Source organism: Sitophilus oryzae, unplaced genomic scaffold (genome assembly GCF_002938485.1).
Source record: "Sitophilus oryzae breed Bouriz unplaced genomic scaffold, Soryzae_2.0 scaffold_574_pilon_pilon, whole genome shotgun sequence".
Classification (NCBI taxonomy): domain Eukaryota; kingdom Metazoa; phylum Arthropoda; class Insecta; order Coleoptera; family Curculionidae; genus Sitophilus; species Sitophilus oryzae.
This window is the reverse complement of record NW_022147167.1, coordinates 271290-278374: the sequence shown is the minus strand read 5'-3', so window position 1 is coordinate 278374 and position 7085 is coordinate 271290. Positions and strand designations below refer to the sequence as shown.

At 33.4% G+C, this 7085-nt stretch overlaps 1 long non-coding RNA gene across 1 annotated transcript; it reads right to left on the bottom strand.

Moving 5' to 3' along the window:
• Positions 1-3501: 3501 nt before the first annotated feature.
• LOC115887415 lies at positions 3502-4724 on the bottom strand. Its single transcript, XR_004051080.1, has 4 exons — positions 4632-4724; positions 4433-4513; positions 3661-3768; positions 3502-3610 (listed from the first exon to the last, which is right to left on the bottom strand). It is a non-coding gene; the product is annotated as an uncharacterized LOC115887415 (long non-coding RNA).
• Positions 4725-7085: the final 2361 nt, after the last annotated feature.

Below are 7085 nucleotides of genomic sequence, written 5' to 3'. Positions count from 1 at the left end.
TATTAGAATATTTTTTATTTAAAAACCGGTGAGTTTTTCGGAAAAACTCTTAAACACGTATATTTAATTTTGTTGTTTTACATATTTTAAGATTTTTTAAAAATTTATACAGGGTGTTTCATGAAATATAGCCATTGTGTAATCACGATTCTGCTTAAACTGCTTGACGTTTAAAGCTGATTTTTGGCAAACGGATTGACTGTGGGGTGTAGAGGTTCGATAAGGAGGGGTTTCTCGAATCTCAAATTCCAAGAGGGTGAAAAAGCCCCTTAAATACTACAATATTTGTTATTTAAAAAACGGTTAGTCTTTCGGGAAAACGTTTGGACACGCATAATTTATTTTGTTTTTTTACATATTTTGAATTTTTTTAAAAAATCATACAGGGTGTTCCATAAAGTTGGGTAATTGATTAACCACGATTTTGTTTAAACTGCTTGACGTAAAAAGCATATTTTTGGCAAACGGATTTTTCGAAAGTCAAATTCCAACGAGATGAAACTACCCCTCAAATATTACCAAGTTATATAATAATAGCGCCATATTGTTTTTTCTAATGCTAACATAAATGTGAGAAAACTTTATCCAGTTTTTATGTTAATGGAAATTCTTGCTTTGTTTTATCATCACCATTACAAAAATGATTAATTCGACGCGAATGAAGTCGCGGATACACGCCAGTAATAGTATATAAAGAAAAACTTTTTGCTTAAATAAAATTCTTCAAGCATATTAGAAAGTTTTATTGAACTGTAAGTAAATAAACAATGACAATTTAACGAATTTCTTTATTCCAAAAGCCCAATCCGCTTCGCAATCCATTACAATCGTACCTAAGAAATATATACGATCACAGTAGTACCATAAATACGCGCGGGAACAAAAAACAAAACAACGGAGTCATTCATTAACCGTCGAACCGCGAGCTTCATACAACTTAATTTCTTAGCGAAAGTTTGCACAATGCATCGCAATAAATTTAAGGTACTCCATACATGGCCGGTCCGTGTTAGGAATAGCCAACATCTCAGTCAGCGCTATCGTACAATGTCTGGCAACGCGGTGAGACTATACAGTGTCCACAAAAATGTCGGAATTAAATTTTTTTACAATTTGTAGACAAAGGTAAAGTAAACAAACAAAAGAAAATCCAAAACAAGTATACAAATTTCATTGTCAGTCTTATAGTTTAAAATAAACATTTATAAATGTTTTCAATGTCAAAAATTAAAAAAAAAAAGAAAAACAATATTCAAAAATATTTAGTAAGTTTATAGTAAATATAGTAATAGCACAGATAACACATAATCTTATCTGTGGTAATAGCAAATATTAGACCAGTGTTTACAAGATCAAATTCGATTATCAAAATATAAGTCATTTACGGCGTAGAAAGCATTGTCTAGTAAATAAGATTTCGATGCTTTGCGAAATAAAGAAAATGATGTTTTAGATTTGATTTCAAATGGCAGGTGATTGTGCATTTTTTTTGGTTTGGTTTGGTTTGGGTTAGTTTTAGAAATGTTGAGACTCAGGAGGTTCGAATCGCACCATTTAATGGTGATTAAGTCATTTGATATAATCCGATGAAGTGCCGTGACGTCCTTATTGCTCCAAGTGAAGCTATTGTCGTCTGCAAAAAGACATATTTTACCACTGAAGTTTATGTTAGCATTGTCGTTAATAAAAAGAAGAAACAAAATAGGGCCTAGTACTGAGCATTGAGGTACTCCACATTCTATTGGCTTGCTAGAAGACAACGTGGTGTCGACCCTCACAAGTTTCTCACGACCTTCTGTTTCTCAAAGAGGGTCCACATTTAGTAACATGTTATATAACATTGCTATTTAACAAGCTACATGTAACATGTTAAAAAACCGGGAGCCGTCCACATTATAGTTTTCGTAGTCATAAATCGTTTTGGCGAGAAAGAGGTTCAGCTCGCAGCAGCGGCGTGCGTAATTATTTTTGAACTAAGGGAAAGAAAGTCGAGAAAAAAAGCGGTTTTCAGTCCGCCATAGCCTACCAGCAAGATCTAGATACAGTTGAACTCAATTAGCTTATCTTTTCAATACTTGCCTCGGCTGTTTCTCGTGGTGTCGTCTGTCTTTTAAAAACATTAATAATTTACAGTACGTCTCGTCTCCTGGATCTGTGTCTATGAAAGGAATGCGGACAAAAAACATTTAAATAAACAGCAATATATTCTATACGTCGATTTGACGAGTGCGTCACCGCAAATCGCTCCGCCCACTCATTTTATTGGCTACTTGCAAATTTGTCGAATTTTTATTGATGGGACGCGTCGTCTATTTTTTACGAAAAACATCGAGAGAATATCGTTTCCCCTCTCACGGATACCCCGTAGCTACAGAACGAACAGAGGTACTGTAAAAGCAAAAGCAAACCATTTTGAATTATCCACTTCATCTAAACCATGCAGTTCCTTATTTGCATTTCTTTTGTTCCCGCTGGAACTGGCCTATTAGATTACGCATTTTTTCTCAACTTTTTCTGTTTCCAAATACATACTATGAAATGAAAATCGCTGTCATTTTATATGGAAAATTATATGGGGAATGTCATCGATCGTCATGTCCAAGCCAACTGGACGGGAGGCCGACGGGAGCAGTTTTTTTCGATCATACGGTATTATTGACCAGTAAATAAACAAACCAATATCAGCTCACCACACTAAGATTCTGTCGCGCACGTCCTTGAAAATATGAGCGGCTAAACTAGAAATTTAGCAAGTGTGGACGCGTTGTTTCATGTTACAATAGCAATGTTGCACAACATCTTTTGATCTTTACCGACTACAAATGGATAACATCTAGCAAGTTATATAGCATCGAAATTTGCTAAATATAACTAAAAAATATGTAACATGTTATATAACTTTGCTATATAGCAATGTTATATAGCAAGCGTGGACCGTCCTTCACATACGACTTAAACCATTCGAGAGATGTTCCCCTAAACCCATAGTGCTACAGTTTATTAACTAAGATCTTATGATTTACACAGTCGAACGCCTTAGAAAAATCACAGAAAATTGTTGCTGTAGAATGATGGTTATTTAGGCTGGAGTAAACTTTATTAAGGAGGGAAAACATAGCGTCACTTGTGGACTTGTTGCTTAGAAATCCAAATTGATGTTCAGTAAGTATTTTGTACTTAAACAGAAAAGATACCAGCCTTCTTTTAACCAACCTTTCTATGATCTTAGATACCCAAGTAGCACAACAATATTGTTCCAAGATTGATCCAATGTAGAATATATATTGGGCCAAGCTAGTTTTTAATATCGGGCCAATAATAATTCGTCACTTTTTGATATATTGGCCCAACATTGTTTTTAAATATTGGTCCAACAAGTTACTAAAATATTGCCCCCATTAAAAATGTAATATTACGCCAACATTGGTAATCATAATACCACTAGTTTTTGTCCTTAATTTTATTTCAAATTTAGGGAAAACATAAAACAAAATACCCATGTGTGTATGGAAACTTTAATGTATTGAAGAAAACAATTTATCTTACAAAAATATTAACTAAGTAATAAAATAAGCCTACATATTATCTTCATGGCTGGTATTATTTTTAGCTAAAAATACTTCAGTTAACACATAAAATTAAATTTATAAGGACACAAACCTCTAAATATTCTTCCCCCATCCCGGTCTCCGGCTGTCGCTAGTGAAATACCAATACATCGCGTAATGTCCAGATCAGTTGCGTCTGGAAAATGTACTTTCACTGCATCTATAAAATAATATAAAGTTTTTGGGTTATCCTTTTGTGTTTTGCCTTATTTTCTAATATGATGAGATGATATGCTCATAATATGGTTTATGCAAAGTGGCAGAAACTTAGAAGTAGGAGCGTTTTATTCAGTGGTGCAACTAGTTGTTTATGGTTTACATTGTGTGTAAGAGCCCAACATTTTAAATTATCTGCAAGTGAATTCTGATTATGATTTTCTAACACATTTGATATGGAATCGTAATTTAACTCTACAGTCTGTGTATTGCTTGCCCCCAAGTCCCCCGACTCTTCAAAAACAAAACTAAGACAGCTATCACTATTATTAACAATATTAGTAAGTTGTGTGTTAACTTCATTAATAGAACTTGTATTATCGTCTGATAGAAGTATAATGCTCTCCTGGCTTTCCAGGCGTTTCGTAGGACTGTCACCGTCAGACTCATCTTTATTTGCAAGAAAACTTTTAACAAACCTGTATTTTTTTGCCTTTCCCGACATTTACCTAAAAAATGTCTGTTTATTTACCTAAGTAGCAATACCGAATCTAAAAATATTTATTAACAAAGCGTCCTAACAATCTAATAAATTATACTCTCGATTACACATTGCTTCAAAACTACTATTGTGTGTTACAGGAAAAAAAAATATATTAGGTACTTACTTTTACTAAAGAAATATTCTTCAAGCTGGATTCAGTAAAATTTTCTGTGGTTGTAAGTTGTAAACCTAGGTACCCGTGAACCTACAAACAATACAGCTTATAGCTATAGCACATATTTCTTGTATTATACGTGTTAATTGTTAAGCATTGGAATAGGTTTATTCGACATACTTACTCAACTAACATCAACAGTACTTACTTTGATTTGATCACGATAAAAACACAATTTGCTTACAAAAGAAATCTTTCACTGTCACAGCAACAGCTTTTTATGTCATGTCAACTCGTCAGTAAAAGCATAAAATAATTAACTAGAGAGAAGTGTCAACTCTGTGTTAAATCGTGGAAACACGATACGCCACCGAAAGCCTTCGTTGTCGTCTGGAGAACTAATTTTCCAATTGACAGGTTGACATGATAAGGACATGATGGCTTAATTTTCACTTCCGTTTCCGGTTATTTAATGGCGGGCCCTCTTTCAGTTCAAATGTATTTTGTATTTTTTCTTTTCATAAATAAAACCAAAAAATAATTTATTCACATATATTTATTTGAAGTATGGAACAACGTGACTAAATAAACATAAAAATATAGAGGATTGTATTGTTTCAATACCAATTAGTTAATTATATGTACTTTTAACGTAAATTAGTTAAGGTATAAGCATGACTTACAGTAATTTGTAAATAAACACACGTATTCGCAGACTTCAAGGACAGAAAACGGACACAGGGACATGAAAACGGGAGCCTTATACAAAAACCTGAAAACAGAAAAACAAATTTTTTTATACTAAAATTAACAATCTAAAAATATCAATAGGTATAAAATATAAATATACTGTTTAAAAAAGCGTCCATTATTCCCAAAGAGACCTGGCTTATAAATCAAAAAGAAGCAAAAAGAGACTTTTAGTCGGATAACATAATCAGATTATCAGTCCGATTTATTGCATTATTGACAATAAATCGCACATATTGGAGATAAATGATGTTGGCTATAGTTAAAAATGATCTTACCTTGCTGTAAATTGTTTCCATTTTCAAAAAAATCGCCGATCAAAGAGATTATAACACCATTTTCTTGCATCTAAAAAATGTAAAAACAGTGTTTATTTACTACCTATTTTTCATATACATGGGACATACCTACTACGGCAGAAACGTCATTTTCTCCAGGATTCTTCATGTAATATATATTTTATATACTTTATTACCTTTATAATTATAAATTTCAGCCGAAATATTAAATTGAACTTCCAAAACGAAACTAAACGGAATGAATTAAAATGGCGTCGAATATTTTCGACACAATTTTCGAATTTGTTCTAGAACAAATCTGAAGTTGTCTCTGAAACTGAAATCTGTCAATTCTAAACTGTGAAGTTAGACAATAGTTAGACAAAAACAATGCTGTCCTTGTCTAGGCGGCCATACTTGTCGTGAGGAGAATGACAGGAATGACACTAATGACTGTTTCCAATTTTCCTATTTCACTGTCACCCCCCTGAGTAAAAGCGTCTAGGTCAGCGTTGCCAGGTGTCGGATATGAAATTATGGATCAATGTAGATCAAAGTATCGAATTTATTATAAAATTATGTTACAAGCGATATATTTGGCTGAGGAATTCTCTAAAAAATATAATGATAGCAATAAATTTGGATTCTATTTTTGTCGGTTTAACTTAATTTTAATAGGTTTCAACCAGCTATTAAACGTATTTTCTCAGTCAGTTTTATATTTTGGGGTCTGGTTTCTCTTCCCGCATTTTAAAATCGGAATTACTTGACTTGCCGCGGATATTTACTGCTTTATACCTTAACATTTTTTTTAAACTTTAAAACCACTTGAGTTATTTTGCATTAACTACCTTAAAGTTAAATTATTTCTCATAAAAATATACTTCATGGTTGATAAAACATTAATTGTAATTGTAATAACATAAATTGTAAGAGGTTACCAAATTATGTTTCAACTATCGATTATGGTACAGATTTTTTTTGGGAAAATTTTGTTATAATAATTGGATAATTATGTTACATCTGGCAACACTGATCTAGGTACCGGAACGCGGCCCGGCGCGCGGCGATTCCAAAGCATCACCCGGCGCCGGCGCATGCGTATTGGAACGGCAGAAGAAAGTAATGCTTCAATAGAGTCTGGTTTCTAAAGCAGCGTGTAGCTCCGTGGTTGAGGCTGCCGATTCGGGAGCGACGGGTGATGGTTCGAGCCCCGGCAGAGGCAGAGCTTTTTTTTTATTTTTTTTTTCAGCTGTTTTTAATTATTTAAAATAAATTAAAATACGCCAAATCGCCTTGGTTAGTCTTTGGTGTAAGTTTTTTTTTTATTTATAGATTACACGCGAAATACCCGATCGATCCTTGGCATCGATCTTGGCTTTAGGAATCGAGCAAGAATTTTAAAAGCAAACTTTTATGAAAATCATGAGATAGTAGGGATGCAAGCCACATGTCAAAGTATCAACCCAGGTATCGATATCTACTATAGGTAGCGATTTTATTCTAAACAGAATGCATTTCAATATTGTTCCAATTTAGTTAATTATGTAAATGCCAATATCCAAAACATCAATATAAAAGGCATATTGGGCCAATGTCACAATAAAATATTGTTAATGCCAATCATGGGCCGA